The 8,143-nt window shown below is 34.2% G+C and overlaps 1 pseudogene; it reads right to left on the bottom strand.

Moving 5' to 3' along the window:
* Positions 1-543: 543 nt before the first annotated feature.
* On the bottom strand, positions 544-2,008 carry LOC141499245 (actin, cytoplasmic 1-like; annotated as a pseudogene).
* Positions 2,009-8,143: the final 6,135 nt, after the last annotated feature.

The following is an 8,143-nucleotide window of genomic DNA, read 5'->3' on the forward strand; positions in this document are numbered from 1 at the left end:
CTAACTTTCAAAACTTTAAATGCAAATATGTTTAACAATTCAATAAACCAAAACAAAATAAAAAAAGGGAAAGATTGACTAAAAATGAAAAACCCTTTGCTTACAAGAAATACAACCAAAATGCAAAGACAAATAGGAAAAAAAATGAAAACCTGGCATCAGGTTTTGCTATGCATCAGGTAAACTGTAAAAACTAGAGTTGCAAGCATGCTAAAACGATAAGAACATTTTAATAGCTTTATTTTTTCTCTTTTTCTTTAATTTCTTAAAAATGTCTTGAATATATGGGATAAATCTGGGGAAGAAAGACAGTGAAGAGTACAGGGGTAAATTCAGGCAATGTAAAAGCTAACAATTATATGATCTTTTTTTCTTTGATGTATGTACTTTAATCTGAGCTGGTCTTAAGTCAGGGTACAGGTAATGTTTCTCTAATGTTTCTCCCCTGAATACTGCCACCAAACTCATTAAATTCTAGGGAAGACTGTAAAGTCTTATTCACATCTATGATGTGGGCAGGGAGGAAATTTAGGGAGTCATTCATTAGGACTGTCAATTAAAAAAACAAGGAACAAGTATTAAGGCAGAAGATACCAAAAAAAAGTGGTTATTTTTTTGAAGATTACATAATTTACATGGAAAGCAGTACAAGAACTTCCTCTCCTCCCCTTCTCCCTAGTTTGGATTTACATTAAGTAAACTCTTTTACCTAGAATTGGACAGCCTTCATAGAGGGAAATAACCCTGTAAACTAATACCTTATACAATATTTGGAATGATTATTTAAAAAAAAAAACCTAAAACAAAATGTCAATCAGAATCCTAAAGATTTAGTGAAGAACTTTGGGGATATTTGCCTCCAACATGCTTAGACTGCTTATCACTTTCACTGTTCCACTTTTAAAAATCCTGAGTTAAGTACCAGAAAACAAAACAAAATCAGCAAACAAACAAAAAAAAACAAATAAAGCCAAGACAATCTAATCTTTTAGAGGACTGGGGTTGGGGGGAGAGGGATAATTATATCATACCCTTTGTTCAAAAAAAAAAAATGAAAACCACAAACAGTCCACTTAGAGATATTTGCTAGATGGCACAGTGGATAGAATACTGGCTCTAGAGTTGGGAAGTCCTGACTTCAAATTTTATCTCAAACACTTACTATTGGTGTGACCCTGGGCAAGTCACTTAACCCCAATTTTCTCCAAGAGAAAAATAAATATTTGCAGTGAACAATGGAGTCCCCAGATTCATCATATTCCTTGCTGACCCACATCTGCTGCAAAGTGACCAGGAAGGAGTCTTCAATCCAGAAAGTGTATTGGTACTCAGGATGGGAAAATGATCTTAATTTCATTCTGCTGGGAGCCAGGATTGTAATTTCCTTCTGGATCCTTTCAGGAATGCCTGGTTCTATAGTTGACTTGGTATTGACATGGAAATTCTTATGGATGTCAACATCACACTTCATGATTGAGTTGAAGGTAATTTTATGGATTTCACAGAATTCCTTACCTAAGAAAGATGGTTGGAAACTCTTGCTGCCAGTGGTGATAATCTGATTATCAGAAAATTCATAGCTCTTTTCCAGCGAAGAGCTAGATCCACCAAGGTCCATCTCTTGCTCAAATTCTAGGGCTACACATAACACAATTTCTTGAAGTCATACACAATCCCTCTCAACTGTGGTAGTGAAACTGTCCCCTCTCTCAGTCAAAGATCTTCATGAGGTAGTCTGTCAAATCACAGCCAGCCATATGCAGACAGAAGATGGCCTGGGGAAGAGCATAAACTTCATAGAGGAGTACATTGTGGGTCACTCCATCACCAGAGTTCATTACTATACCAATGGTACGACCAAAGGTGTAGAGAGACAGCACAGCCTGGGTGTCAATGCACATGACTGGAGTGTTGAAGATCTCAAATACAGTCTGGGTCATCTTTTCTCTATTGGCTTTGAGTTTCAAGGAACTTCTATGAGTAGCACAGGGTGCTCTTCAGTAGCCATATTGGAGCTCGCTATAGAAAGTATGATGCTTCTCCATATCATTCTACTTGTTACAATACCATGTTCATTCAATGCGGTAATTCATAGTCAGAATGCCTCTTTTGCTCTAGTATAATCTAAATAGCTATCCTTCTGACACATATCTACCATCACCCTGATGCCTGGAGAAACCAACAATGGAAGATAAGATAGACCAAGGGCCATTGTCTCTTGCAAAGCCAGCTTTGCACATTCTAGAACTATTATCACACTGAAGCCAGCAATATCATCATCTGTGAAAAACTTTGAAATGGCAAGTTTAAAGCCTTAATGAGAGAGGGAAGTTGGTGGCAAGGGGAAGCAAGTGCACATTGGGTGGAAGAGTTCACAGCTACCAATTAAATGTACTTTAAAAAATAAAAGATGTGAAGGCATTAGAGCACAATTTCATAGTGATGAGAAATTTCAGTTATACGATCATGTCTGGAACTCCACTTTATTTACAGAAATCCAAATTGCTTTTCAGAATGATTAAACAAAATCACCTTTGCATCAATAATGAATTATTGTGCCTATCTTTTCACAACTTCTCCAACACTATTTCTGACTTTTATCATCTTTTCAAATTTTCTGGATGTGAAGTGAGAATCAGGTTGTTTTGATTTGTATTTTTTTTTATTATTAATGATTTAGAGCATTATTTACTATGTTATTGATAAATGGCAACTCTTTTTGAGAATTATTTGTTTATTTAGCTTGACTATTCAATTAGGGTGTAGTATTTAGCCTTATGTTGTTCTATTTTTTATACTAAAGCCTTATCCAAGAAATTTGAGTCAAAGACTCCCCCCACCTTTAATTAAGAATACATTTCAGGGGTGGCTAGGTGGCATAGTGGATAAAAGCACTGGCTTTGGAGTCAGGAGTACCTGGGTTCAAATCTGGTCTCAGACACTTAATAATTACCTAGCTGTGTGGCCTTGGGCAAGCCACTTAACCCCATTTGCCTTGCAAAAACTAAAAAAAAAAAAAAAAGAATACATTTCTCCTCCATAATTGTGAAAGGCATATGGCCTGCTTCTCTTATCATTTTGTATATAGTCTTTAATATTCAGGTTGTGTATTAATTATGTATATCAATTGTGTGTCAATTCTTCACTGTTGGGAACAAACAAATAAACAAATAGAACAATTGATATATTCTTGGATTTCTTTAACAGTAATGTCTTTTGGGGGTGGCTAGTTGGTGTAGTGGATAGAGCATCAGCCCTGGAGTCAGGAGTACCTGAGTTCAAATCCAATCTCAGGAATTTACTAATTACGTAGCTGTGTGGCCTTGGACAAGCCACTTAACCCCATTGCAAAAAACCTAAAAAAAAAACCCCATAATGTCTTTTTCCAAAAAGTGGAAGTAATGAAAAGAAAATGCTTTCAACTTGATTCAGATTAACAAGAAAAAACTTGTTGCTGAATAAGAAATGATCAGATCCTGTTTGGAAGGGACAACCAGGTACAATATGACATATATTAAATTTTGAAAAACTGGATAGCAAATTTTTTTTGTTTTTTTTTGGGGGGGGCAGGGTTTGCAAGGCAAATGGGGTTAAGTGGCTTACCCAGGGCCACACAGCTAGGTAATTACTAAGTGCCTGAGGTCGGATTTGAGCCCAGGTACTCCTGACTCCAGGGCCAGTACTCTATCCACTGCTCAATCTAGCTGCCCCTGGATAGCAAAATTTTCAAAAACATTAAGATCATTGAATTTAAGATTTTACAAAATTGACTTTTGAGTCACATGAGCAACAAAATAAAGGACTACATGTTTTCTTTGACTTTAATAACCTCTCAAAACTTTGAAAAACAAATTTCTTGCACCAAAGATACATATACCAATTTTGGCTGTTAAAAAAAAAAGAAGTGACACTCACTAATCCTGAGCTTCTTTAGTCCATCCCCTCTTCATCTCTTAAAATATCAGCTGCAAAAGAGGCCCAAGAACACCATACAGATTTACAACAGGTGCCCTTTCCCTCTGTCCAGTGTTGTTGAAGACTTCAGAGCAACAAAGAGTCACTGCACCTTCTGTATGCAAGAAGCAGAAAACCTGTATACACAAGCATAGTAGTAAGGGGCAGAGAACTAAGGAATAGAGGTAGCAGCATAGAACACCAGGACAGGACACTTGGAAGAGGAAGGGGCTGCTGGTGCCACACTCTAATTAGTCAGAGGGAAAAAGTACAGCATCTAACTAGGGTTAGTTCTAATCATTCATAAGTCAATTAGAGCAGAAATTTAGGGTGATAAACTACAAATTACTCAGTGAGGAAGGAGGCTGAAACACATTGAAATCTATCCTCCAAGAAACACCATCAGAAGGAGATAAAATCAGAAAGTCAATAGAGGAAAATCAGAAAAAAAAAATGCTGAAATTACCAAAGATCTTAGGAACAAAATATTGTCAAACTGATTACAAAAATGTATCCCCCCAAAATATTTATTTTGGTAAAATAGAATTTATGTCAGGAATACAAAAATGGTTCAATATTAGAAAAGCAAGTAATAATCATATTAAAAATCAAATAATCAAAATCATATGATCATTTCAAAACATGAATAAAAAGCCTTTGACAAAGTACAACACTTTTATACTAAAAATCCTACAAAGTAGAGAAGTATCTTTATTAGGTAATATAAAAATATCAATAAAACTATAACAATATTTATAAATAAAAATTATTTAATGCAATGGTGTCCATTCTCCTCTTTATTATTCATATATTTGTGGAAATGCTGACATTGGTAAAACAAGACAAAGATATTAGAAGCATAAATATAGGTAAAGAAGAGATAAGACTATCTTTATTTGCTGATGTTATAATTGTTTACTTGGAAAATCCTAGGGAATCAGAAAGTTATTAACTAGGACAATTAAGAGTTGTAGCAAAATTTTAGGTGATAAAAAATCCTCAAAAATGAGCAGCATTTTTACATAATAATAACAAAACACAAGAACTAATCATAGAGAGGAAAATCTCATTCCAAGTAACTACAAATATCTGGGGACTGACCTACCTAAGAGCACAAAAGACTTGTAGAGATTCAATTATAAAGTTCTCCTTAAGGAAATAAAGAACAATTTTAAATAGCTGGTATATTCAGGGCTCATGGCTAGGCCATGTCAATAAAAGAAAAATAACAATATTATCAAAATTAATTTACACTTTTAATACTATAGCAATCAAATTAACATGGGAATGTTTTATAGAACTTAATAAAATAATAACAAAATTAATTTGAAAATACAAAAGATGTAGAATATCAAGGGAAATGATGAAGTAGGGTTGAAGTAGAAACAGCACTTATAAGCAATAAACTATATTATAAGGCAGCAGCTATCCAAACCACCCATACTGGTTAAAAAATAGAAAGAGAGATCAGTGTAACAGACAAGAGAAGACAGGATCTGAAGCAAAGGAATCCAGCACCCCTTGTTTGATAAAGAAGAAACCACAAATTACTTAGGGTGGGGGGGAACTACTTATTTGATAAAAAGTTGCTGGGAAATAACATTCAGAATTTATCCAAAGTTCTCAACTACAACAAAAAAATTGTGAAGGAAGAAAAAAATAATTCTGATGAAGAAAATTGAGGATGTATAGGGAACTCATCAATCAATTTAAATTTTAGTAAGATTTTTGCAAAGATTTGCTAAAAACCTTTTTTATAATTTTCCTATCAATAATTTGCAAAATTATAAATATAATAATACTATTGATGCATGGGGTTGGCTTTTAAAAATATAAAATGTCATTGATGCTATAGCTGCTTATAATTCTTTCAGGTCACTAATGGAGATTAGTATTTTGTTTATAAAACAGCATTTCTTAAGATAGTACAATTGATAGTTAGAATATCTATTGTTTTGTTTGATAAATCAGAGAACTTTCCCTTCATGTATAATCAAAATATAATATTTTCAGATCTAAACCTCTTTTCAATATAATATCAAAAATCACCTATTAATTTTTTTTTCAAATAGAGTAAGTGCAATTATATCATACTTGTCCAGGAAAAAATGAACTTACTATTCCTTCAGGTTTAGAAATATCTAACTATTTAAAATAAAGTAAATTTTTTTCTGCAGACTGATGATGAATTAGCATGTCCTTTATTTCTTCTATCTTATTTACATGGTTTTTCTTTAAATTGGACAGAATAAAAGAATTGGAAATCAAGTAAATGTCCTTCAACTGGGGAATGGCTTAGCAAACTGTGGTATATGTATGTCATGGAACACTATTGTTCTATTAGAAACCAGGAGGGATGGGATTTCAGGGAAGCCTGGAGGGATTTGCATGAACTGATGCTGAGTGAGATGAGCAGAACCAGAAAAACACTGTACATCCTAACAGCAACATGGGAGTGATATTCAACCTTGAAGGACTTGCTCATTCCATCAGTGCAACAATTAGGAACAATATTGGGAGAATGCCATCTGTATCCAGATAAGGAGCTGTGGAATTTGAACAAAGTGCAAGGACTATTCCCTTTAATCTAGGAAAAAAACCAGATATCTTATTGTCTGATCTTGTTACCTCTGAGACTTCTCTTCTCTTCTTTAAGGATATGATTTCTTTCTCATTACACCCAATTTGGATCAAGGTACAACATGGAAACAAAGTAAAGACTGACAGAGTGCTTTCCATGGGGGGTGGGGGTGGGTTGAGGGAAGCAAGATTGGGGGGAAAATTGTAAAACTCAAATAATATCTTTAATAAAAATAAATTTTAAAAAATAAATAAATTGGACAGCATAAAAAATCTCCAATGAGAAGATTCTTAACTAGAATCATATTAATCTATCCCCTTAAATATTATTATTTGGAAGAAAAGATGGTTTAGGGTTATACCGTTCTCCCAATCACTATCTCTGGCTAAATTCCAATTTACATAACAAAGTCCACCACACTTAGTGAAAAGCAAATAAATCCATTTATCTAAACTAAGAGTAAAAGAGAAATCAGGAAAGTTAGACTGATTAGAATAAATTAGGTAATATTTAGAGTAAATGAGTTCTTTGCCCAGGAGTGAAGTAGAAGAGAAAGATAGAGATACAGAGACACAGAGAAAGACAGATACAGAGAGAGATTGCGAGATAGTAGGTGATGATTCCTCTAGGTTTTCTCCAAGTCTTTCTCTCCCTCCAGGGATCAGCTGAAGAGAGATTTGAGTTCTTGAATATTCTATATTGAAGTCAGAACTCAGAAGAAGAAATTCTATTCTCCCAAGAAATTCTGTTCTTCCTCTTTATTGTCAAAAGAAAGTCTTAAATATAAATTCTCACTATGCCTTTCTCAACTATCTAAAGAATAAAATTATTAGGCAAATAATTTATTACTTGCTGTGTTCTTAATCAGATAATTAAATAAAATCCCTAATTATTTTAACTAGATCATTCCTCCATGCCACTTTGCACTTCTCTGTGTCTCCCCCATCATAGTGGAGCAGAGTACCATGAATGAAGTGGGTTATTAGTAAATAATTTTTGACTGAACCATATGAGTCTTCAATACCCAGAGGCATATAAGAAGGATTGGAAGAGAAGAGCCAGCTTCCCCACCTGATGAAGAGCCCAGGCTGGTCTTAGTTCAAAACACAACATTTATTTTGCTTCAAATTTGATTACATTCTTTGTAGTCTTTCTCTCTTTTCCTTTCCTCTTGCTTGGGACACGTCTTATCTCTTTGCATTCTGTCCCAGAATTTACATACTGATTAATAATTTCTATAGACTATTAATCAAAATGCCTGTCTTAATATGGTCAATGAACACTTGTCATTCACTTTATCTTTTTTGTATGGATGATTAGACCAAAATTCTTTTGAGTGGATATAGAATTTCTTCCAGGAGGTTCTGTAGAATGCCAAGTGTTACCCATAAAGAGGACCATCTGGAGGACTTCACTTGTAACAAGAAATCTCTTTTCATCTTGGTTTGTGTGCAGTAGCTACTCCATCATAGTGTTAGGCATTGAACTCTCCTCAGGAAATTGCAAAGCCTCTTTGTTAATCCTAAACTTCTCTCAGGAAAAGGAAAAAAAAGCAAAACATTTTTTCAATACTAATATTCTACAGGTGGTTTTGTGTAACTTTTAGAC

This window comes from Macrotis lagotis, chromosome X (genome assembly GCF_037893015.1).
Source record: "Macrotis lagotis isolate mMagLag1 chromosome X, bilby.v1.9.chrom.fasta, whole genome shotgun sequence".
NCBI classification, from domain to species: Eukaryota; Metazoa; Chordata; class Mammalia; order Peramelemorphia; family Peramelidae; genus Macrotis; species Macrotis lagotis.